Below are 25,301 nucleotides of genomic sequence, written 5' to 3'. Positions count from 1 at the left end.
ATCACACCGGTGAGACCAAGCAGGGATTCGGTCCTTGTCCTTCACAAGCATAAGGGATGACCCAGCTGGCTACCATGGTGGAGAAACTAAGGAAAACAGCAGTGCAGAGAAGAGATGGAGGGAGAGCCGGATCGCAAAACAAACACGATCCCGCAGTGGAGCTGGAGCCGACGAGTGGGTGCCGCTCTCAGCGATGTGGTGCTGGGGACTGATGCTGATTCTGAGCAGGGAGGCAGGAGAACCATCCCAAGAAAACTGGCTGTTACAGGAGGTGACGTCCCGGTAAGCAGAGCTTGGGGAGGTGGGAGCCTTGCGGACGTGGCACCAGCCACGTTGTCTCCAGTACGCGGAGCGGGCAAGCTTTTCTGGGGGTGTTTGCATTTGCAGAAATAACATTGTTGTCTTGCTTTGCCCTTTCACGAGGGTACAGGGATTTCACTGAAATGCAATCCGAGGAAAGGCCTGGGATTTTGGCTGCTGTTTCAGGCACATAAGGAAGATGTTATTGTCAAATACTCCCCTCCATCCTGGGGGAGTGGTGCCGCGGAGGTGGCTGGAGGCTGCGGGGAGGCAGAGGGAGCCAGGGCACCCCCGGGCAAGGCAGGATGGCAGAAAAGAAGCCAAGGGAGCTCTTTGGCATGTGGTCAGCCGTCACAACGGCACCCGTGAGCAGGCTGGCCTGGCCCGCCAGCTTCTCCCTGCTGCGGGGCTGGGATGACGGCAGCCGCCAGTCTCATCACTAAAGCCCACGTGAGCTTTCCTGCTTGCCTCTCTTCCAAAAAAAGCAACTTCCAGCCCACGGGAGAAAGCTGAGCGTAATGGCGGAGACGCTGCGATGATGCATCGTCTCACCAACACCTACCTGTGTCTGCGGGAGGAGGGACCCGCCTGGGCAGGCGTCCTGGCCAGGCAGCCCCGGACCCTTGCTACAGGGGATGGGGTGGGGGGCAGACAGCCGCAGCCGCCTGCTTTATTGGGACTGGGAGCTTTCATAACCCCATCAGCGGAGTAGGAGACAATGTGTGATTAACGTCCCTCTGGAGCAGATTGCTCCAGAAGATGCTGCCGATCCCGGGGAGACACCCCGAGAAAGCTTTGCGTGAAGCTCCTCGGGGACAGGCAGAGCTGGGGAGTCCCTTCCTCCATGCACAGCCCGTGCCCACAAAATGTGCCGAGCTCCTGCAAGGCTGCCGCAGGGGACAGCGAGGGGTTGGGGACCAGCGAGGCTGTTACTGGGCTCTGGGTGCATGCTGCCAGCAGGCACAGGTTGCCCCAACCACAGCAGCTGTGCAGGAGGCTCTGGGCATTATTTGCTGGGGGGAGCCTGGGGATGGACAGTGCATTTGGGGGAGGCTTTCTCCATCCCTGAGCTCCCCGTGGGGCAGGTTTGCAGGCAGAGGGGAGCATCCTGGGGAGGTGACAAGGTGCCTACACCGATTTATCTTTCTGGATGGTGTTTCACAGCTCCCCACGGAGCTGCCCCATCTCCATGGGGCGAGGGTAAGCACCAAGACAGGGAAGCACCCCGCAGGGACGAGGGCCGGTCCCGCTCGCGGGGAAAGGGTGCAGGAGACTTTGGCTGTTGGTACGAATTCAGTCCGGCTCCGCCATAAGGAAGTGATTGAAGCTTTCACGATCTGTTTAACCAGTGACATATGTTTCCTGCAGGCGCGGCAGCATGCTGCATGCCGGCGGATGAGATACGGCCATGCGGGCGCTCGTCCCTGCCTGGCTCTGCCGGTGTGGGGAAGGGCTGGCCCCATCCCCACGGCCGCGTTTGATACGGCTACGGGCCGCTGCTCCCTGTGTGGGAAGGGGAAATTGCTCGCGCACCAAAGGGAAATAAACATGAGGAGACCAGCCCTGACAAAAAAGCGAGTGTTTCTCTGGTTTGAGGCCCCACTGTAGGCGAGAGCCACATAATGCACAGCGGGGCTGGGGATGAAGGAGGGGAAGCCGGAGCTGCGGTGATGTCTGCTAACTCCCTCTCGCTTACGGGGGGTCCCTCCCTCCGGGTCTCATCTCGCCTTTCATCACTGAGACATCAGAGGGACGAGTGAGGGGGGAGCCGTGCATTGCAGAAAAGGTCTAATTGCCCAAACCATGGAGCCTGGGTGAGGTGCTCTGCCAAATTCAGCAGTGGCCAAAGTGGGCTGAGTGCTTTCCCCAGGGAGGGGACTGTCCCATGGAAATCGCAGCGGCTGAGAACCTGGGAACTGGTACCCAGGCTTGGGCTTGCATGGGTCCCTGCTCCATCCTTACCCGCACCCCTCAGCTCTTTCTGCCCCATTCCTCGGCATAGGGCAAGTAATTCATAAGGTAAAAGACTGACTGGGTGCCTTGGGCCAGGAGTGTGCCAGACTCATGGAGTGCTGGGGTGCCCCTGGGCATGGGACTCACCCCACCGATGCTGCCACTGCAGAAGCGAGGGGCTGCTGGGCTGGTGAAGTAGTCACAGGGGCTTCCCTGGGGCAGGGAACACCAGAAAAGGCCCCCAAAGAGGAAAATTTTTGTTTCAGAATAGCCTATGTGTCCCCATGGGGATTGGGACAGAAGGAGGCACTGCCAGCTGGCTGGGTGTGCTGGGGATGCCATGAACTGGGCAGACTGGAGGGGGGATGGCAGAGACGTTGGGCAGCTGCGAAGTCGTGAGCAAGAGGATTTGGACATTATTCAGGAGCTAGAAGCAGGGGAGGTGGTGATGGTCCCCAGGTCTGAGAAGGGTGTTGCGATCAGGTGCAAGCAACTGGGGGCTTCACCCCACCCAGCAGAGGCTGGGAGCGGTGGGAGCCTTCACTGGTAATTGAAGCTGTGCAGGGGGCTGAGCGGGGAAAAGAGGAGAGGGCGAAGTGTTGGGAGAGACCCATGGCCAAGCGGGCTGGGGGCCACCGGGAGGGATGCTGGCCTTGCCGTGGGGGGGGGGTCCACAGTGGCCAGGGAGGCTGACCCCCACCAGGGCCCCCGTGCAGCCTGGAGCCCGGCCAGGACGAGCCCAAAGACGGGTTTGCGGTGGAGGTTGTAAACTCAGCGTGAGAGCACAGGGAGGAGCGAGGGAGGGAAGGGATGAGGAGGTTTTACGGATGAGCTGAAAGCCCCGGGGGCTCCTCTGCTGTTCCACGGGGCCAGCGTCTCCCCCGGCACCAGCAACCTGCCGGCTGTACCGATGGGAAAGGGAGAGCCGGGGCAGGGCTTCCCATCCCTTACTAGGGATTTTGGCTTTAAAACGTAGCCACCTTCCTTAGCTCTGGGGCAGAAAGCCCTGTGGTCTCCCTGTCCTGCAGGCCAGCACCAGCTCCCCAGTTCTCCCATTAGCACCCATGTCCTTCAGCAACCAGGCACCAGGCAAGGCGGTGGTCCTGTGCCCACCTCCAGAGCGCTACCAGCAATGGAGCAGCAGTAGTCCGTCCTCACCGTGTGCCTTTCCAACAGGGAAGGGTGATTTTATGAAAGGACTTGTGTCCTTCTGAAGTTTTCTTAGAGAGTGCTTTTATCCCCGCATTGCTCCGTGTTCGGTGCCTTTATCTGCAGGATTAAAGACATTTCTTGGAGTAGTTGGGAAAACCTGCTTGCCCAGGTTCAGGAGCCTTCAGCTCACACCCGTTAGCCCTAGTGCAGGATGCCAAGCGATACTTAGCTTGGGGAAGCTGGGCTGAGTCAATGAGACACCTCGAGCTCACGTATTGGCGGGGGCTGTTTTGTCGGGGATCAGCGTTACCCTCGTGAAGTTTCGTGGCTGCAGTCGGCAGCAGCTGGAGCTCTCCCTGTTGGGTGGCTGCCTGCCGGCTAGCCACAGCCCGGGCTTTCTGCACAGCTTTTAGACGTCCCAGCCCTGTGTTTGTTAGCAGATAGCCAAGGTTAGCCTGTGACTTGATGCGGCGGTCTGTTCCAGCAGTGGATTACCTTCACGCGTTACAAATCAGTGCCGAATTTCTCAATGGTTTTGGCACCAGGCAGGTGCCTGGAGCACGTCGCAGGGAAGTGCAGGAGGGGGGAGGAAAGGACTGGGGGAGGCGGCAGAGACGGAGCAGGTGAACTTCGCTCCTCCAGCTCTGGAAAAAAGCTCCTACTCCTGGTCAGATAGCCTTTGTAGGGACAGCCGGCGTTATTTTGCCCTGCTGGCAGCGTGGTGGCGAGCTCCGCAGTGCCATGGCTGTGCTTGAGCATGCAGAGCGTCATGGGGATGGGGATGCTTTTCCCAAAAGCTGCTCCCTGGCAGGCACTGAGGCAGCCCGCACCGACAGCCTCGGATGAGCAGTGGTTGATCATCCTCCATGTAACTGCTAGAGATGCTTAAATAATTCATTAATGGTTTGGGGAAATAAAAATATTGTGCAGTGAGTAATTGCTTGCGAATGACGTTGTGCATTGCTCGAGCAGGTCACGGGCGGCCGCAGCAGCGCAGCATTAGCGGTACAGTACGGTGCAGACTGTTTCCTCTGATTTTTTTATTCCTTTTTTATACTTTTTTCCTTTCCACGTGAACTTTCCTGCCTCTGGCTCTGTGCAAACATGAAGGCCTTTTGTTTCCCAAGGAACTGGGGTGAGGTGGTGGGACCAGAGCGTGGGCTGGCAGCATGGGATGCCGGGGGCTTGTGGGAGAACCGCAGCCATGCTCAGCGTGGCTCTTTGCATTGCACGAGGGAGAGAAGCAGCCATGGGGACGGTAGCAGTTCCTTCCCCCAAAACCCTATTTCCAGCGATGGGACTGGTGGCACCATGCCAGGCAGAGCCGTCCCCAGCCAGTCCCCACGCACTGGTGACGAAGGGCTCCAGGCATTCCGCCCCAGACCCAGCCGTGGGCAGGGGAAGGGCCCAGGAGTCCCGCGCCGATAGCAGTGACAAGGAACTTCTGTTCCTCCGAAGGGGTCTGGGAAACATCCCCGACTGCCTGTTTGTCCCTGGCGTATCGCTGTGCCGGAGGCGGTGGGCTGAAAGCAGGGCTGCAGCTCCCCATGGGCACCCTGGGGTGAGGGGCAGGAAGGCCCCGCACTTCCCTGCATGGCTCCAGGCGAGCACCATGCCAGGGCTGAGCTTCAGGCACGATGGGGAATTCGCGCCCTGGCGTTAAGCTGCGGCTCGTGTGGGCTCCTGGAGGAAGCCTGTGCGCATCCCCCGCAGCTCCTGCTTGTCACTCTATTAAATTTCCATTTTAACATGAAAACAGCTGGTTTCATGGTACCTCTAACTGTATTATTTACACAGTCATGCACACAATCCCTGCTGAAAACAGCATTACTCACTGCAGCAGCGACCCGCTGTCTCGCAGGTACTGAGCGGGTGGGTGGGGAAGTGACGCCAGCCCCCGGGTCAGGCCACCAGCGTTCCTCTTGCCTTGCCCATAGCCACCCCGGCAGCTCATGGTGAAACCTGGGTGATTCAAGGGGGGAAAACCCATCTCAGAGTGCTCCCGGTCCAGTGCAAGGGCAGGATGAACCTGTCTCCATCCCTATGAACCCAGGCATCCATGCCACTGCAGAGCCCTGAGGATGGGATGCTTGATGCACATCAAGGAACAGGGACAACAACTGTTGGCCATGCTCAATAGTGCTTTGTTCTCGGCCCGGGAAGCAATGAAAATCCTCCCACTTTGAAGCCCGAGGAGGCCTTTTTATTATATACAGGGCTCCTGGAAAAGGAAACGGCAAGTGCTTTCCCATAACGTGATAAAAATCTCTCCTGGCTGAGACCACGGCAACTTGTTACACATGAGAGTGGTGAGTCAGTGCAGCGTGGGGCTGAGCTCAGCACCTGCCCAGCCACTAGAAATCACTGGTTCTTGGGATGTATGTAACTAGGGTTTGGAAGAGCCTTGGTATGAGTCCTGTTGACCTTGCACTCCCCCCGGAGACATGGCAGCTGCGATGCTGGGTCCATGTGGTACCTGGTGCACAGTAGCCATGGGGAACAGTGCGAGGGGTGGATGGGTGGTGGGCACATTCCTCCCCATGCCCCCACCGGCAGGTAAACGCAGGGCAGAGCCGAGCCACGCACATGCCCTGGCTTCGTGTTTTAACAGCAGCAGGCTGTTGTTTAGGAACAATAAAAACGTTCCGCTAATAGGAAAAGCACCTAGGAGACGAGAGGCACTTAGCTCGGGTAGAAAGCTGGGCTGTAATTTACAGTGGCCATAAAGCAGCTCGGCATGGGCTGAGCAGAGGCCCGGGCTCCCCCGTGCCGGGGAGCGTGGGGAGATGCAGGTCACGCAGTAGGAGAGAGCCCACGAGCATCCCGTGTTTGCGCCCAACGGTGGGCAGCTGTGGACGAGGGCTGGGGCACGTGGCGGGATCCCCCGTGCTCACGCACGTGGCAGTGATGCTCCTGGGTAAGGAGGCTCCCAGGGTGTCCGCAGCCGTGCGGCAGGGGGGCCGGGGTTGCTCCCCATCCCTTCCCACCAGTCTGGGGCACAGCGGGTCCTCCTTGGCACAGCCCCTGGCCTGGCTGGGAAACTCCTAAGTGGTGAGGCTGGCCTAATTAGTCTGCTTAATCTTCCCCTATAAATCACTCCTCCCCATCCCCTGCAGACTATCGGCAGCATCTGAAGTCATTAGTTAATTTAAACCTGGGAGTTCACACGTTGGCTTATCGGGAGCCATCTCCATTCCCGCTAAGCGCTTGCTCGGTGCCGTCTCTGGCTGCCAGATCCTATCTGTGCCCGCTTTGAAGCGGTGATGGGCTGCCGAGCAGGCGAGGCGTGCTGCCTGCTTCCCTGCCTGCTGGCAGGTGGGAGGGGAGATGGAGATCCTGCTTCTCCCCCTCCCCGCGCTCCCCTTTTTTGAACTTCTCCTCTGACTCATCCATTTGATTTGATGTTTTCACCTTTGTTTTACAAATAGCAGTTTGCCCGAGCGCTGGAAGGAGAAGGTGGCTCCGATGCTGCTGCGGCTTCCCCAGCTACAAGGGGAGATGCCTGGGTCCCCCGGGCAGGCTGGCAGCCAGGTGAGCGGGGTCCTGGGGAGGGAGGCCGGTGGGCACGGACAGGGTCCCACGGCAGGGATGTGGGAAAACTGCGACTACTGCGGGATGGCCATGGGGAGGCGGGGACTTGGCCAGGGATCCCACTAATGGCTTGTATTGCCCATCGGTCCTGCGGTCGCCTCTCCATCCTCCTCCCTGGGTCTCCAGCCTAGCGTGAGCAGGACTCCCCAAGGCTCTGGGGTGGGATGTCCCCTCCTGCACAGGGATCAGGGCTTCCTAAAGTGAGCTGTGTTGGCTTAGGCGGCAATCCCGATGGCCTGGGTGCACACCCGCCCTTGCAGCTGCACGGGACCTGCTGCGCGGGCAGGCGGCGGTGAGTCCGAGGGTCTCTGCGGGGCCGGCACAGCAACACGAACGTTTGGCTCCCGGTGCGAGGCAGGCAGTGGGAAAGGGGGGAATTTTGGCAACGGGAGGGAGATAGCTGGGCTGGGGAGACCCGACGGGAGCCTGCAGCAGCGGGGTCTGGCAGGTCCTAGCTGTTTTTCTGCGGGGCACTGGGAGGTGGGGAGTCATCCTGGTTGTCCCGTGCCACTCCGCACCTGCGGGCAGGCAGCACCCAGACGGGAGACGCCTGGCTGGGTGCCCCCATGCAGGCAGGGCCCTGCCTGGCAGAGCAGCTCGGGGAAGCCCCATCCCACAGCAGCACCCCCAGGGCACCCCCGTGTTGGGGCAGCAGCCAGACAGCCCGCCGGCACAGCACGCGTGGCCCACGGTGCCCCGAGGGGGCTCTGGGTGCTTCCACGTTCGGCTGGCACCTTGTGCATGGGGTGTGGGTGATGCCGTAGACCTGGAGGGTATCCATCCTCCCCCTGCACCCTCTGCGCCTCCCGCTGCTCCCAGGAGGGCAAGGGATGGCTGCTCTCCCTGGGACCTGCCAATCCAGGCTGCATCCCTCCGGCACGGTGACTGACAGCCCAAAAGAACCAGTCCAGCCAGCATTTTGGGGCCACGGTTTTGGCCAGAGCACCCTGATCGGGCCCCTTTAAAGCATCTTGGTTGCTCAGCAGGCAGTCCCGCTGCCAGGGGTGGTGGCTCCCTGGCTGGCTTTGTGGCCGTCCTCTTCTTCTCGCTCCCCCGTTCCAAGGGGGAGCTGCAGCCGTGTTTGGTTTTGTAGTCCAGGCTCTGGATTTATTGCTTCCAGGTCTTTGTGTGTTTGTTCATTAAATGAAAGACGGCTGGGTGAGCCTGTTTCCACTCCTCCGACCCCGCTCCTGCAGCCCAGAGGGGGTCCTTCAGCCTTGGGATGACACCTCCTTTCACGTCTCACGGGCACCCAAACACCCAGCGGGGCTGCGTGAGCATGGGACGCATCTCCGTGGGGTGATGTCCTGTGAGACAAATCCTAATGCCCCCAGTCAGATGCTAAACCTGTGCCCTGGGTGACAGGCATGATGTGGCTTTGGGCTGAGGGCAAGCAGGGGGCAGGTGCTGGTACCAGCCTGTGCACCCCCTGCCCCCGGGCACTAAGGACCATGCTGGGGCACAGCATGTGGGGGGCACGGGGCACCAGCTGGGGGGCCCTGGCTGGGCATGCTCCAGTTGTCCCATGTCCCCAGGCTGATGCTCCCCTTCTGCTGCGGCTGGAAGACATGAGCTCCCGATTAAGAGGATATTTCAACCAGGCGGAGGGGCTGCGGTGGCCGGGGGAACGCACAGCAGGAGGGGACAGGGACAGGACACGTGAGAGACGAGAGGAGAAGCCAATTTACGCTGGAATGTAAATACGGCAGCAGCACGCTGCTCCGTGGGGTGCGTCACCCTCCTCCTGGCCCTGGGACCAGGGCAAGAGCCGCCTGTGACAGCTCAGACCTCATCCGTGCCATGGGACCGCAGAGCCTGCATCTCGCCTGGGTGTTCTGCAGAGGTGAGGAGGAGGAGGGTCGGGGCTGTTGCAGCAGCCCAGTCCCACCGCTGCTGCTCCTGCTCTCCACAGTGAGGTACCATGGGTCCAGTGGCAGAGGGATGGAGTCTCAGACATCCCCTCATAATCCTAAGAATCAATAGCAGCGTCTCTAGCCCCCCTGGATGTGCAGAACAACAGCTCAGAGTTAAGAGGGGAACTTCTCAGCAGGATTAACTCTGAAACCTAGTGACAACATTTTAAGTATCTGAGCTATCTGTGTCCCTGCTGCTCATTCTAGCAGCTAGCTTTTACTAATGAGCTTTACTCAACAGCACTAGATTTGTCTGTAAGAGCAACCTCCGGGGATCAAGAAGTAAGGTTTAAAGATGCAAATATTCTGTGAGATATCCAGATTTAAATGTCTTTTTTTGTTGTTCCTTAGCCTGGAGTCCAGGGATAAGTTTTAAAGGAAGTGAGGAAAGATCCTCCAGAATGTGAGCCAGAAAAACTTTTTTAAAACAAAAGACCAAATAAAATGAAAACACAATTATTTTTACTTTTTAGCTTAAAACCACTGAATTAATAAAGTTCCCTTCTGCTCACCCAGAGCAGTGTGAGCACAGCTGGCCCAGCCCTGGGGAGCAGGTCAAGTTTGTCCACTCCTCTCCGGTTTGCAGAGCATTGCCTGGGGAAGCCGTGCCCTTGCTGGTGGGTGCCAGGAGCAGCAGCATGGGGTGAACCCCAACCAGCCACCTCACTACCCAGGGCAGAGGGAGCTCAGCAGACGGGTCCATGGCAGATGACAAAGAGCCTCACATAAGTCCCTAAAACATCCAGCCCAGGCTGGCAGCGGGCTCCTCTCCTGCCCCGAGGCTGCACCCCAGTGCAAAGACCTGAGCTCAGACACAGATGCTTGGAGAATTCACACCCCAAGGCAGGTTGGTTTTTGTTTTTTTTAATCTTCTACATGTTGGGTGTTGGTTTTTTTTTTTTTTCATTTTGAGGCAGGAGCAATAACTGCTAAAGATGCATATGGAATTTGAATATGAATGATAAGAACAGCTGTGTATATCTATTATGAATGAACATAAACAGAAATGTATAAACTGAGATTTTGGGGCTTTTGGAAGAATTAGTGCCTTTGTTCCTGGATTTTTTTCCTATCAAAGTTTGAACCAAAGCCCATTAGCCTGGACTTTCCCGCAGCCAACCAAGCCAGGAGCTTCATTTCGCCCTGGCTCCGAGCCACGCCAAATTCTCCTCAACAGCTCAGTGAGCCCTAATCCTAACAAATTTACCCAGAGAAGTGGGTCTCTTATTACACAGCCTAATTTGAATGCTTTCCAAGGTTAATTTCTTCTCCCACTCTCTCTCCAAACACGCCTGCCCCTCCAGAGCTGGCTCCCCCCTTCCCCAGCCCCCCCCGCCTCCGGCTCCCCGTTAGCGCCAGCCCAGGGGGAGCAGCCCTCTTCACCGCCACGATGGTTTTTAAACGAGAAAATAATGTGATGTGCGTCCCTGGGTCCAGGCTTTGCCCGGAGGGTTTCTTAATGCCGAGCAACTTCCTTTGCAAATTAATTGCAACTTTCGTTGGGCGAAAATAGCCCTGGAAGCCCCTTCCCCACAGGCTTTTCCGCATGTGATATTACTCAGTTCATAATCTGATGCCTGCAACTCTTGTTTCTTCCGTCCCCTCCCCAGCGTGCCGGTGACCGGCAGGATGACCCACCGGCAAGGCAGCCACGCCGGGGCGAGGGGAGCATCGCTGCCGCGTGGCCAAGCCAGCCCCGGCTCTCGCTTTGCAGCAGACTGTGCAGGAAAACCTCAGCGTGGGGAAACCAAAACCCAGCTCAGTGCAGGGAGCAGCTGCCAGATCCATTAGGGAAGGAACCAGCCATGCCTGGTGGACAGCTATCGCGGGAGAGGGGTGGCGGAGGGGGTGGTAGGGGCTCGCAGCGGGGGATTAAAAGGAAGGGTTACGTGGAAAAAGTGTCTGGAGGAGCTGGGAGCCCACCTCACCCGCCAGCCTGGCTGGATGTGGCCCAGGGGGTGCTTTCTGCTGGCTTTAAGCTGCAAGAAGCGGAGCCTTTCCCCAGCAGCCGTGCCTGGGGGGTTTGCACTGGGTCGCTGCAGGTGTGGAACAGCAGCCTTGCAGCCCTGGGCCAGGGGTTTCCTGCACGCCCTGAGGCAGTGAGGTCCCTGGCGCGCATGGCAGGGTGCCCTGCCTGTCTCCCAGCTGCCATGGCAGCCGAGATTCACCCTGCTTGCTCTCCTTTCCACACATTTTTTCTTCTTTATACTCAGTTAACGCTTTTATATTTGCTCACGCTGAGCATCACAGGTAGCACAGCATCCCATCGCCCTGGCAGGTGATGGGGCAGGGAAAGGGTCGGGCATGTGCCCTGTGCCGTGATGGAGCCGGGCTGGAGCACCAGTGGGACTGAAGCACCAGGAGCAGCGCTGGGCTCTTCCCGGCTGTGATGCCACGAAGATGTCCCCTCTGAAGTGCCTCTGCAGGTCACGTCTGCTGCCACATCCCACTGCCAGGTAATCTCCTGCTGCTGCTCCCTGTCCCCACGAAGCCTCGCTGCCCGATGCTGCCCGGCGGTCATCTCACCGAGCAGATCCCCACATTTGATGATTTTGCTCCAGGCGTACGAGTTGCACATATCAAAGCTGAGCCACATCTTATCTCCTGGCTGTGTTCCTGCAGGCTCCCAGCCTGGGAGTCCCGGCTGCAGGGTGTTTGCAGCAGTTCCTCGGCACCGTGTGTCACGCTGGATTTGAGGTGCCAGTTTTGGGGGGCAGAGCCCTGGGGCAGGTCTCTGGGGTGCAGGTCAGAGGGGCTGGTACAGCAGGGGCCCCGTCTGTCAGGAGGATGCTGGTCATTGCTGTAAGGTTAACTTTAAACAATGGGAATAATAAAAATAAGGCAGTCTGGAAGAAGGACAGAGCAAAGTGAATTCTAATGAGGTTGCACAGACATATCAGCATGATCATTTCATGGAAATCATTTTAAAAAGGAAAAAAAAGCATCAAGTTTAGGTTGAAGGATGTGGGACGCGGCCGCCAGGGCACAGTCCTGTGAGGCCACGGAGGTGGTCTGTGCCCCTGTCCCCACCAAGGTCCCACAGCCATGAGCTGCTCCTGCCCCGCTGCGCTGGGGAAGGTCCAGGGCAAGCCGTGCCTGCAGAGGGGGTGGGAAACAGGCCTGAAGGACAGAGGTGGAAGCTGCTCCGTGCGGGACGGTGACTGGCATCTTGTCACCAGCTTTACTGCAGGCAAGTGTGGTGTCTGGTGCAAAGGGACAGGACATTTGCTTTTAGGGATGGCCAAAATTTACCGAGAGTTGTAGTGTCAAACACTGGAAGAGGAAGTTTTAGAAGGGAAATAAAACGTTAATGCCTCAAGGCTTAAGGCAATCCTCTGTGCCAAGGCAGGAAAGTAATTAGTGCTGTAGATGGGGAAATAACCAGCATTAAATGGAAGCAGGGTGAGGGCAGGATGAAGGGGCTGCAAGGAGGAGGATGGGATGGGGCTCTCCAGGAGACAGCAGGGACCAAGCCTGGAGCCCCCCAAGACCCCTCCAGCACACCGAGCCCCAGCAGCACCCATCTTGCCAGGGGGATGCGCCTGCAACACCCCAGCCCCCCTCCTCGCCCCGGCTCCCGCTGGCCACGGGCCAGGCAAAAGGCTCCCCTGAGCATGGTGGGGACCGGTCCAACCCCGTGCAGCTCCAATTATCCCCGGCTGGAGACTTTCCAGGAATCTCATCCCCTCTCTCTCTCCCCCCGACCCTGCCTCCCCCAGCCTCCCCCCCTCAAAGCAATTTGACTTTTATAGTAATAACTTCTGAACCCTGAATTGGGGCCGTGCCAAGGAAAGCAGCAGAAAACAATGTGATGGGCCTCGGCAGGCGCGGAAACTCCAGCGACCGAGACCAGCCCTAAAATAACTTTTGAGCGATTGTTATTTATTCTGGGAGAAAGTTCGTTCATTCACAATTTGGAGGGGAGATAAATCAGGGCAGGCTCGGGCTGCCCGCCCCTGCGCAGAGGCAGCACGCCGCAGCTGCGAATGCAGGGTGCCTGCAGCGCCGGGTGCAGCCAGCTCACCGCAGCCCTCATGCACGTGTGCCTCCCTGTGCCCTGCTGAAAAAGACACACGGATTTTTATTTATTTATTTTTAAGGGTATTTGGGTTCAACGGAAAGCCCTGGGTTCAGGTGGAAGAGTCCAGCTTGAGGCTGGGGGTATCTGCATGTGCAGCTGGGTGCAGGCGGCTGCACACCATGCCTGTCTGTGCCTGCACATGTTTTGGCTTCCCCTGGCACGCTGCTCGATGTGACCGCTGTGCTGCATGCCGCCGGCTTGCAAACCTGCCCCTGCGTTTAGCACACTTGAGCTGTCGGTGTCTGGCGGGCAGCGGGTGGTGCAGGCAAGCGCCGGGCAGGGAACACAGGCAGCATCCCGCTGCAGGTCCTGGTGAGCATCAGCATGTGTATGGCTAGTTGAGCAAGTGGCAAGTTGTGTGGCCTCAGTAACACGGTGCCGTTTACGCGGCTCCGAGCTGCCACGGCTTCCCTGCAATTCGCCGGGGATGTGCCACAGCTCCCGGCTCTGCTGGAGGGCCCTTGGGCAGGCAGGGCGACCGCCATCGCTTTCTCAATCAGGGAAAATGCTCTCCAGAGGAGGCAGCCAGCCAGCAAGGCAGTCCTCAGCACTGCCACGCATCTGCTCATGCGGATGTGTTTTATGGTATCTGTCACTGCGGTCTGGGCACCGGTTGGGATTTGAAGAGCCGCGGTGGCTCTGCCAGCCAGGGCTCGGGCTGCCTGCATGACCCCCGGGGTGGGCGGCTGGGCCTCCTTGGCAGGTTTGGAGAGTAAGTGCTGGGCAAACTGCTGTCTGAGGGCTGGGAAACGTGGTCCCCGCCTGCTGGGCAACAGGCGCGACAGAAACCTCGCAGCGCAGCTCTGCAGGCAGCTGGGTAGGATGGGGACGGGCAGTGACCTGACTGGGGATGACGGCCATCGCCAACTTTGTGTGCAGATCATCTCCAGGTAGGACGCACGTCCAAGACCACCTGCCCACGAGCATCTCCAGGGCAAGGCTCAATCCTTCTCCATCACGGCACCGGCCGGCTCAGCCACAATGCCGCAGCAGCACAGGGCAGCGTCACCATCGTCGCCCGCTCTGCCCACTGGCTCTTGGAGGATGCACTGGTCTGGAGTGGGAAACCCTACCATGTCCCCTCCCTGCAAGAGGACAGGAGAGCTTGCCTGGCTCACCCCCCACCTCCTGCTGCCTGCGGTCTGGGGGACCTTGCTGAGTGTCACCTAACGTTTTTGCTTTCGGATTTGTCTCTGACATGTGGACACAGCAGAGCTGGGGCCCTGGAGCTGCAAAAGAGACCCAGCCTGGTGCTACCAAGGGAGTGATTCGGTCCTGTCCCTTACTGAGTGAGAGCACCAGGTTATGTTTAGCAACACAAGCAGCCTGGTACCGGATAAACCGTCGCTCAGCTACCCTTGCAGCACAGGCCATGGGGAGAGCAGGGTTAAAGCTGGGTCAGACACGGGGCAGAAGCAGCCCTCCAGCAGCACGCCGGTCGGCACACACAGCTTCCTTCGTGGCACGGTGCCCAAACCGGTGAGACTAGCCCTGCCGGGCCACATCCCTCATCCTGCCAGGCAGGAAAGCCTTCGGCCCCGTGCTCCTCCTCGCCTCTCTGCGTCCCTTGCCCTCTGCCCTGCCACCGCTGCGGGCAGCCCCGTGCTTGCCAGCTGACTTCCAGCCTCACCGCTCTTCAGGCTCTCTGAGCAGCTCGTGATCTTGGCAGGCAGCTCGGGGTCTTACCAGCCGTTACTACAATGATTATTTTTGTTTTCCCAGCTTGAAAGGGCTCTCCTCTTGCCTTGCTCCTGGCTGGCCCCAAGCCAGGTGGGACTGAGCACGGAGCGAGGGGAGCAGGGAGCATCCTGCACTGCCAGGGCAGGGGACCACAGCGGGATGCAGGACATGGGGCAGAGGGGAGAGGAGATCCGATCCTGTCCCTCCTCCTAAAGGTTCAGATTGGAAATCAACACCCGCTTGGTTAATTCATTAGCTTTGATTAGCGACTCTGAAGCTTAGATCAGTTAATGGGCTCCCTCCCGCTGGTAAATCTCCAAGAGGAGCTCAGTGACGTTATCTGCACCAGCAATGGCCAGGGAAGGATGGGGATGAGCACAATTGAATTAGGAAGCTGTTAAACAAAGAAGCCAACCTGAGCCAGAGTGGGGACAATGCGAGATGGCCACAGCAGTAAAACATGGGGCAGAGCACCGTGCTGCGGCTGCACTGGCTGGGGCAGGGCTGAGGGCTGGGGCAGCAGCTTCTCGTGGACACAAGCCCAGGCTGGGGTCTGGTATTGTGTTTGCCAGCTCTGTCCCTTGCAGATCACATTACCAATATCTTCTTCTCCCTATGTGGGCTGCATCTTTCTCCGAGTGGGGGTTCCTTCACAGGCTGGGTTTGGTCATTGATTAAATTAGCTGAGAAGTAACCTATTTCTGATGATGATGTGATGTTGCGACCTTTAGTATTTTCATTAAAACATACATGTATATATTTGTTTTCTGCGGTTATGAATGTAATTCCACAACCCACTTAGGAGCCGGTAGTTTTCTGGCTGAGGTGGGAAGTTGCTGACATCTTGTGATACATGACAAGATTGATTGTATTTGCTTACCCTTTAACCTAATAAAGAAAAATAATGTTCCTTAGTCTGGTTGATTCTCTATAAACTTGGGCATTGCTTTAAATCAGCTGGAAGTGCAGGCACTGAACCATATCGTCTTTGGGGCAGAAGTCCCTCTCCCCAGATCCTCTCCAGCTCCCACTCAAGGGCGACCTGCATGGGAGCATCATCCCCAAGAGCACCCAGCACCTCTGGGGCCAAGGGGACCACGTTAGTCGTGGCAGGGAGGTGGCCTCAGTGCCCCATGCATCCTGCTTACTGGGAAAGCATTAACCAATTTGCTGCTAATTGTGTTATCACCAGCACATCTGAGCAGCTGCTGGGGCAGGCAGGCCAAAGCAAACACCACCCAGCGCCCCGAGGACAAGGAGCACATCAGAGGCAGCTGTGCCTGCTCTTGGGTTTCCAGGTCCCCCTTCTCCCACCACAGCGGTCCAGTTGGCCTCCGGAAAGAAGGAGGCTCTGCGGGGCAAACCTGACCCGCCCTGCAGTGGAGAGGAGGGATGCTGGGGCAGCAAGGGAGGGAGCCGCCCTGGCCAAAAGCTGGGCTAGTGCTCCAACACCAGTGCCTAGGTGACCTTGGGCATGCTGCACAGCAGGCACCGTGCCCAGCAAAACATTTGCCCTCCTTCACTGGGAGATCAGATGTGAGAGGTAAAGGAGCATCCTGGGTGGTGGGGTGCATGCCACAGGGGAAGAGCCAGTGCTGCGGAGAGAGGTTCTGCCATCCCACTGCACCCTCCATCCTCCCTTCCCGGGGACAGCCCTCTCCGGAGGGAAGGGATTAAACAGGGCGAGCAATGTCACTACAACACGGTTCCCCTCAATTACTCGCCCGCCCTCAGGGGAAACATTGTGCCTGGGCTGTTCTTACTCCATTACAGAGCCCTGCGCCTGGCTCAGCTCCTCTGACCTTCTCCGGAGCGCAACGCAGAGCGAACGGGGCAAGCGCAGGTGCCCAGGGCAATGGCACCGGGGCATCGCGTTGCCCCGGGACGATGGACCGTGCCCAGGGCAGCGTGCCCCTGACCTGGGTATGCAGTGGCCAAGGGGCTGGAGATTGGGAGAGGGTTTTGCCCGCTCCGTGCCAGGCAGCCGCCCTGAGGCCGGGCTGGGGTGGCAGGGCTGGCGGGGGGCTGTTCACCTGCCCGGTACCGTGGTTTGTGTGCCGGGTGCCGCCCGGCTGGGAGTTGCCTTTGCCTTTGTCGGTGTGCTTAAAAATAACCCGCTAGCTTGTCAAGGTTATAAACAGAGAGAGAACAAATTGCTTTCTGAGTTGATTAAACTGCTCAGCGTGGCTGCGCACGCGGCACTCGCCGTACGGCTGGGACGAGCCGGAGTCTGGCGCGTTAATTTGCACTCGGCAGTTCCTGTGCTAATAAGGCCTTGATGAGCTGCCTCCTCTTACCCTCAACGCCGGCCCCTCTGAGCAATGCTTGGCTGGGCCCCGAGGCCTTCAGGGCGCTTTGTCTTTTCAAAATGGCTTTTTTTTTGCCTTTCCATTGCTTTTGAGCAATGCCATGTCCGGAGCTGCCCCAGAGCCGCTGAACCAAATCTCCGGAGGATTTCACCAGGTCCCCACTTCATCCCAGGGCAGCTGAGGGAGCACAGGCAGCAGCACACCCCAAAACTCAGCTGCAGGGAGCAAAACCCACCCGTGGTCACAAATTGCTGCCAGAGACATTTCTCCATGACGGTGCAACAGCCGTCCTCACTGCCACGCCACACCGCTTAGCATCACCCCACGATGCTGCAGCCACGACGGGGTCTCCATGCTTAAAAGACGTTTCCAAATATAACCAGCCCCTCGCCTCCCACACCCTCCCCCTCCAACTTTCTGGGAAAATCCCTTTCTGCCTAAAATTATCCAGATGTGCTTTACAGCTCGAGGGGAGTTTGTGGGAAAAATACGAGGTTCGCTGGATGAGATGTTTCCTGAAGCATGGGGCTGGGAGCTGGTTCCACTTTGGAGCAGACTCGCACCGCTCACGCGCCCACTGCTGCCAGAGCTTGGCTTAGTTAGACCAGATCGGTTTTATCTCTTAATGAGAACTAGGGAATGAGGGCTTTGCTTTTTTTTTCTTTCTTTTTTTTTTAATTCATGCTGTGTGTTGAGGAAAGGAGGAAAAAGATTTACTAACAAGATTGGTGCTTCCTAGCACTCCAGCTCTGGATGCTGCACGTGTCTTTCATGGGTTATGTAGAGTTTATCAGCACTGCTGGTTCCCACTGATACACCGCACCCCAAAGGGCATTAAGGACCTGACATCAGTACCCCATCCAGGGACCAGATTTGGCACCGAGCGGTGCAAAGCACCCAGTTTTCCCCCGGCAGAGTGACCTAAAGGACTGAACTGATTTGGGGGCTGCTTGCCCTGGGCAGCCTCCAACCAAAGAATGAATTTTCAGTGGTGATGAAGCAGCAGTGGGTACAGACTTCTGGGTAGGGGCTTCACATAAATTGTAGCAATTTGCTGGCTCTACCACTCTAAATCGTGTCTAATTTTACCAAGGGTAGCATCTGACATTAATTTGTTACAGTATTTGTGTACGAAGCACTAGACATTTTGGGGACGGATTTAAGAGCAGCCTTCAGATCTTTGCCCTTGCAATCCACCGTGAGTCACAAACGACTGCGTTTGGCCGTCTGGTTACCTGCCTACATTGGAAAATTAGTTATTTTCAAGTCCTAAATACTATTATTTTTATCTACAATCATTTTACAGATGCAAAATTAGAGGCTGCATTCAGGCATCTTTGGGGGGCGGGGGGGGGGGGGGGAAGGAAATATTTGCCCTCTTTGCTCCTAGCTGCCCTTTTCAGTCTCTGAGCTGTAAAATAAGATTGACAGCAACTTCGAGACACCGGCAGCAAAGCGCAGCCCAGGTCACAGCCCACAGAGCGCTCTGGAGGGGAGGATGCCCAGGAACCAGGCTGAGGAGTAGCCAGTGTGGACTGAGCCGTGCAATGTCAGGTTTTTAACCAGCCTGCTGTAGCTCTTTGAGGATATTACTGGTTTGCTAGATAAGAGAAATTCAAGGGATGTGCTATACTTAGAGTTTCAAAACACACTTGGCATCAGTGCAGATCAAAGCCAAATGGTGCAGGCAGCATCCCGGAATAGAAGGTGAAAGAGGGAAAAGATTTGGAATTTACTGGGAGGAAAAAAAAAATACGCTGAAACCAACAGCACGAGGCTTCTGAGCTAAAAATAGCAAAGAAGGTATTAGCAGCGGCTTCGCGCGCAGACTGACACTCGGCTCCGCTCCCCCTGCTTGGGGAGAAACCTCCCTCCCAAGATGGGAGATGCGCAAGGAGACCACAGCTGGTCCTGGGAGCTTCCGCTTCCCCAGCCCGGCTCCCAGCCAAAACCAGTGGGTACCAGGAGGGTTTGGGTGACCCCTGGCACCGCATGCTCTGCATCAGCCTGTCCCCCCGGGCAGCCCGTCCTGTCCCCGACATGTCAGGTTGTCTGTGTCCCACGGGCAGCTGTTTCCAATCCCATAAGCTGGAACAGCGCTGCTTTGTCAGCTCCCATGCCGGCGGCCAGCCATGGCTGGGAGCTTTTACACGAGCCCACTCTTCCTGAGGACAAGGTGCTGCCACCGCCGCAGCGGGGCCAGGGCACGCGTGCCCTCCCAGCGCCAGCACCCCGCTCCGCTCGCGGCACCACAAGGGTTTGGAGAGCCGAGATGCCGTGCGCCAGCTGCTTCCTCGGCCCTTCCTCCTCCTCGCTGCAGCCTGGTGCTCATGGCAGCGGTGACAAATCTGCCCCTTGCCACCCAGCCTAGCGAGCATCTCCCCCCCACGCCAGGGGAGACCTGGGAGGGCAGGATGACCCCCCCGCCTTGTGCCTATGTGGTACCCCTGGGCAGGGCTGTGTTTTAGGACAAGCTTTCCTTGAGATGCACAGCCAGCGAGGAGGATGCACGCCCTCCAAACGTGCTCTCGGAGCACGCAGGTTGTATCGCAAACCTGCAACAGAGCTTGGGGGTGCCGGGGGACCCCTCTAAAGCATCAGCCACTGGGTGACAGGCTTCAGCTGGGGGAGACAAAAGCCAGGGAAAGCCCCCACGGAGGGACACCTGTGAGTGATGGAGGGGCGGGGGGTCCTATAAACAGCTCACATCCCCCCAGCTGTCTGATAGGGAGTTTCCCTGCAGAGCAGCAAGGTTTGGGCTGGAAGCAGAGACTTGTCTCCTAACTGGTCCTCCTGTCCGTCTCCTGCTTGAGGGTTTGAAAGGTGAAAGGCATGCTGCCCTCCCTGGAGGAGGAGGATTTCCAAAGCACCTCAAGCCACAGAGCCCTCCTCTAGGTTAGTGTAATGAAGCTAATTGCAGCCCTGCGAGGGCTGAGGGGCAGGCAGGCAGCCCCTGCCACGCAGGATACCTGAGCTCCTGCCACGCTGCAGGGGATGAGCCTGCTGGAGCTGGGGGGCTGGTGCCACATTCCCCATGGATCCTGGCAGCTCCTGTGGCAGCTGGGAAAGGGCTGGATCTTGTACCTCTGCAGCAACGCAAGCATCTCCCCAAAAAGGGCTGGATCCCAGAGTGATGACGCCTACCACTTGGCTGGACTTTTCCAAGGATGGGCATCCCGGGGTACAGCTGAGCCGGTCCCCATCCTGGGGTTGAGAGGTCGCCCCGCCACGTGCTCCACACTGGGGGCTGGAGCACAGCGGCATGTTCACCGGGCTGAGGGCTGGGTGCTGGGGTGCGTGCCGGGAGCCAGCCGGCCTGGCCCCACCACGCGCCGCCGGGTTTCCTCTCGGCCGTGCCAGGCCCCTGCCAACTGAGTTTGAGGTGAGGCATTAACACTGGTATCTCTGTTAATATTCCTATAAAGCAATAAAGGTAACTTGATTGCGGAAAGGCAGGGAGACCAGCGGGTTTGGAGCCGTTCCACAGCACTGCTATTAGAGAGCTCAAAATGAGAGTTATTAAATTACTGCCAGGTACTGCAGGCTTTTCCTAACAGGGAGACTTCAGCTTGGCTCGGAAACTTAAGCTCTGGCTGGTTCAGGTTAATTAAAAGAGAGCTGGACATCTTCCAGGGCCTCACTTCTCATTTCTGACGGCTGCCCCCTCCCCTCCAGGGCCCAGGCAGAGCGTGCCATGGGCACCCGTGCGGCGTCACCCTGCCTGGGGATGCGGAGGGTGCCTCGGGCACCGGGCACGGATGGCAGGCTGGGGAAGCCGGGGTTTCATGTCCCGCAGGATGGTGACCCCAGTGTCACTTGTAGCCCCCAGATGCCTTTGCGCTGTCTGTCCTGAATGCGGTCCCCGGACCTGTGGACCATGGGAGGTGCTGGGGGGCTGGGATCCCCACCCTTTTGCTTGGGAAGGGACCTTGGGAGCCCAACGCGGACAGCAGCCAGAGGTTTTCGTGATGCTCGCCACAAGGGCTGGTGCTCTGCCTCCTGCCCTGCTCTGCCTTTGCCCACCACCCCCAGTCCCCAGCAAATTCCTGGTCCCTTCACAGGGAAACCAGGGGCGAGCGCAGCATAGCGAGGGGATGGCTGGGGGGGGGGGGGGGGGGGCAAATGAGGTCCTCACTACCCCTCTTCCCACCCCTCCTACTGCGTTGCTCTTGGCATCTGTGGTCAGGCATGTCCTAGCTGTTGCACAACTGGCATTTAAGGATTCATGTGGCTTCTCATCATGGAGAGAAGCAAACCCAGCATGGCTGGGGAGGGCGAGGGGAGATGTGTTTGCCCCAGGAGGCAGCGGGGCTGGCTTTGGAGGGAATTGCCTTCTCCAGGTGGGGAGAAATTTTCCTTTCCCCTGTGCTCAGCCGTCCCCGCTGCTGCTTTGACTCCTGCCTTAGCCTCCGCGGGGATTTTCCTGCTCCCTCACAGGCTGATGGAAAGTTTTCGGCAGCCCCCTCCCCTTGCCCTGGAGGGGATCACCTGCAGAGTGGCCTTTGCGGGGCCGGGAGGTGCAGGCAGGTGGCTGTGCTGCCTGGACTTCCCTGGGCTGGGAATGACAGACAAAGGGGCTGGGGGGTTCAGGGCTGTGCTGACCCTCCCTCCTCCCTGCCTGGCTTTGATTCCCTGGCTGCTAGGGAGGGAGAAGAGGGTTTACCCAGCAGCTCAGGCCATAAGAGCTCCAGCATGGCTCGCTCCTGCTCCACCTGACCTCGGAGCAGCAGAGGACCGGGGCCCCCGGCACTCTGGAGTGGGGCCCTTGTGAGGGAGTGGGGCTGAGCTGGGTCCCCCCTGGTTTGCCCTGCTGTCCCTGGGGAAATGAAAAGCAGCCAGGGATGTGCGGTGCTGGGAGGGTGCATCCCGCTGCCCATCGAGCACCCCAGGGAGGAGGGCGTGGGGTGACCCCCAGGTCAGGCTGCCGTGGGAGGGAAGGGTCCTGTCCCCATCCCCTCCCCAAAAACAGCTTTGGGAGAGCAGGGAAGACTCCCAAACCTGTGACCCCTCCACCCAGTCCCAAATTTCCAGGCAGCGGAGGGGTGCCTGAATTCAAGACCAACACCCCCGGGAGGGCTGGGGCCAGCTGCCCTCCCTCTGGCAGCGCTCCCAGGTCCCCGGCAGGACGATGGGTGCTAGGGGCTGGCAGGTGAAGCAGGGTGCCGTAACTGCTTGCTAGCACCCAGCACCCCACAGCACCCTCCCCTTGCCTGCCTTGGCTGCGTTTTCGGGCCGGGCTGGCGGAGGTGCGGGTAAACGCCGCTCACAGCTCTGTTAGTGACTCAACCCCCCGAAATGCTTTTTGGACTCATTTTCCCAGAGAGAGTTTAATGGGGTTTGTCGTGCCAAAACCCCAAGCTATGCCTCACTTTCATCCCCTAATGCAAGCCATATATCAAGAGACACTAACGGAGCAGGGAGGGTTTCTGACAAGGGGATCCTGGGAACAATCAGCCAATACCCCCCCCCCAGCCTGCGCCCCCCTGTTTTTTGCATTCCTGGTAATGTAAATAGAGAGGCGAGCACTCGCAGCCCTCCTCGGACCCGAGGAGCCCGTCTGGGGACGGCGCCAGCAGCTCTGCCGGCAGTCTGCTCTCGGGAGCTTTGGCCGGTACCGTTTGAAGTGTCTTGAGTGTCAGCATCAGCGTTGTATCCCTGGGGAGAGTGTCCCTGGGGCCAGCTGTGCCCCCATGCATCCCTGTTGCATGCCTGCAGTGCTTTGGAGGGGGGGGGCCTCCAGATCAGCCTAAATTGTCCCTTTTCTCCTCTGAAAAGCCACCCTTCCTGTCCCTCCTGCCAAAACAGCCTTCCTCCTAGCAAGCCGCGAGATGAGGATGGAGGATGCAGCCCTGGCACCGACAGCATCCTCAGGGGTCTTTGAGGCCTTAAGTCCCTTTTGGTATCAGCCACCGGGTCTGCCTCCTTCCCTGAGCACCCCAGGGTGCCTCCATCCTGGGGCTCTCATGCGGGGCGAGATGCAGCTTCCTTGCCTCAGCAAGGTAGGGATGGCCGCTGTAGCAGGTCGGGGCTCTCACACCCTATTTAGGGCAGCATTGGGTCCTGGTGAGCACACAGTGGTTTGGCACTGGGCACCATCTCCAGGGACAGCCTGGAAAGGGGGAACCATGGGTGGGTGCCCTTTTTGTGGTGCTTTATGAGGCATGGGGAAACCTGGAAGGCTAACTTTTCTTAGTTTAAATGCCCGTGCATTTGCTTGCTGTGCATGTTAGCAATGTGGGTTTTGGCTCTCCTGCAGGATGCTGGCCATGTATGGCACCGTGTCACCTTGGAGGGGACCTGCAAGCCAGCCTGGGCATGTGGTTTTGTCCCCATGTGCTTCGCTTACCATCCTGGGAGAAACCCAAAGCCACCCCAGGCAGGGCCAGGGAGCACAAACTGGGCACACCTCATACTTCTAAGGAAAAAAAAAAAAAAAAAAATTCAAGCCAAAAAGCCTCCCCTGGGAGAGTTTCCAAAACAAATCCTGAGCCTTGGCTCACCATACAGAAATGGAAAAGGTCCCAGAGGTTTTCCTTCAGCTTGTCTGGAAGAGGATCCCCAGCAGCATTGCAGCCAGGGCAAGGAACACGGGAGCCAAGGTGGCACCAGCGCTGGTCCCTGATCCCCAGACTATGGCAGGAGGAGCAGACGCAGCTGGGAACATCTGGGTGCAGAGGAGGAGGTGCCAGCAGAGGGGATGCCAGGGAGGCTCATGCCGGTTCGTGTGCTGGGAGCAGGGTGGGCACCGGGCATGGTGTCCTCGGGGAAGTCCCAGGCCAGCAGGAGAAATCCCCACACCAGGCACCCCGGGACAGGCTGTGGAACCGAGAGCCTGGGTGAGTGGGGGCAGCCCCTGGGACCACTCATGCCTGGGAGCGGCTCCAAGGAGAGAAGGAGCTGGGATGGTGGCGAGCAAGTGAGTGGGCTCAAGATGAGGAGATGAGACCCTGGTGAGGATGGGGACCACTTGGGGCCACCTTCCTGGTCCCCAGCCCACCAGGCAGTGGGGACAGAGACACGATGGAATGGGGCTGCTCCCCTCCATCACACACATGCCCCTTGGCAAGGCTGCAAGCAAGACCAGGAGGTGGGCGACCCACAAAGTGGGGAAGGGGTGTGCTAATTCGGGTTAGCTCCCCTCCCATCTCTGTTGGGTGTCAGTAATTCAACCAAGGGCCGGGGAGAGGAGGAGGAGGACCACGACGTCCCCCATGCAGCAATCGCATAAGAAACATAGGAAAGCTTGCTCACGGCTGCAATCAAAGCGCTCGTAGGGCAGGGAATGACACCGTACCAACTCGTGGCTGAACTGAAGCTGCTGCGAGGAAATGCCACCCCAGCCCTGTGCCAGTGAGGGGGGTCCCCATGGGAGTGGGGACACCCTGTCCCTACAGGGACCGGCCATCACGCTGGCTGCCCCTGGCCCTTCCGCTCTCCCACGCACCCGCAGGGGATCCTGCGATGGGGCTGGTGATGCTGGGTGGCCCTGGGGGACCCCAGGGAGCATGCGGGAGCTGAGGGCATCTGCGAGGGTTTTATTTGCCGGGACCAGCCCTCCACGGCCCTGGGGTTTATGAGGCAGTCGATGCGGCTGCTTCCTCACGGGCTGCAGCAATAAAGCTTGCCGGGGGGTCAGAGGTGATACCGACTGCTCTTAAGTGGGCAAAACCGGTGGTCTGGGATGGAAACTGAACTTCTTGAGCCATAATCAGAACCAGCGGGGTTAAATTCCAATGGCTAAATACCGAGGACTTAGCCTAAACATCTCTCCCGTCTTGCTCCGTCTGTCCCAAACAGGATCCTGCAGCATGTGGTTGTTTGGGCAAGGTCAGGCTGCCGGCATGCCGAGGTTTGTGTGCTGCATCTCCCCGCTGCCTTGAGATCAGGCATTGCCGGGGCCGATGAGTTTCCTCCATCTCGGTGCGCTGTTGCACTGGGTAAATACCTCCGCAGCGCTTGGCAAATTCGGAGACCTGCAAATGGATGCAGAGTTAAGCAGTTGCTGGTTTCAGGGCTCTCCAAAGCGCCAGGGTGAGGTTGATGCTGGAAACCTGAGCCCTGTAATTGTATTTTTCTGCCCGAGTGATATCTGAAGGGTTGGTTGGTTTGTTTGCGTGTTTGTTTGTAGTACAACTATCAAAGGAGGTCTCAGCGGTGATGCGCACTGCTTCTAAAAAAGGGCCTGCCCCGGAGACAGCACCAGCCCTTCTCCAGGTCGAGCCACTACACGTCCCCATAAGCATAACCCGTCCTACCAGTGGCGGCTCCAGAGGCACGCCAGCATTCCCGCGGGAGTGGGGGATTGCCTGCCATGCCTGAAAA

At 58.4% G+C, this 25,301-nt stretch overlaps 1 long non-coding RNA gene across 1 annotated transcript; it reads left to right on the top strand.

Moving 5' to 3' along the window:
* Positions 1-6,366: 6,366 nt before the first annotated feature.
* Positions 6,367-15,580, top strand: LOC138686899 (uncharacterized). The gene is made up of 2 exons (XR_011326222.1): positions 6,367-6,936; positions 8,532-15,580. It is a non-coding gene; the product is annotated as an uncharacterized lncRNA (long non-coding RNA).
* Positions 15,581-25,301: the final 9,721 nt, after the last annotated feature.

Source organism: Haliaeetus albicilla, chromosome 9 (assembly GCF_947461875.1).
Source record: "Haliaeetus albicilla chromosome 9, bHalAlb1.1, whole genome shotgun sequence".
NCBI classification, from domain to species: Eukaryota; Metazoa; Chordata; class Aves; order Accipitriformes; family Accipitridae; genus Haliaeetus; species Haliaeetus albicilla.
This window is presented reverse-complemented; position numbering and strand designations above follow the sequence as displayed.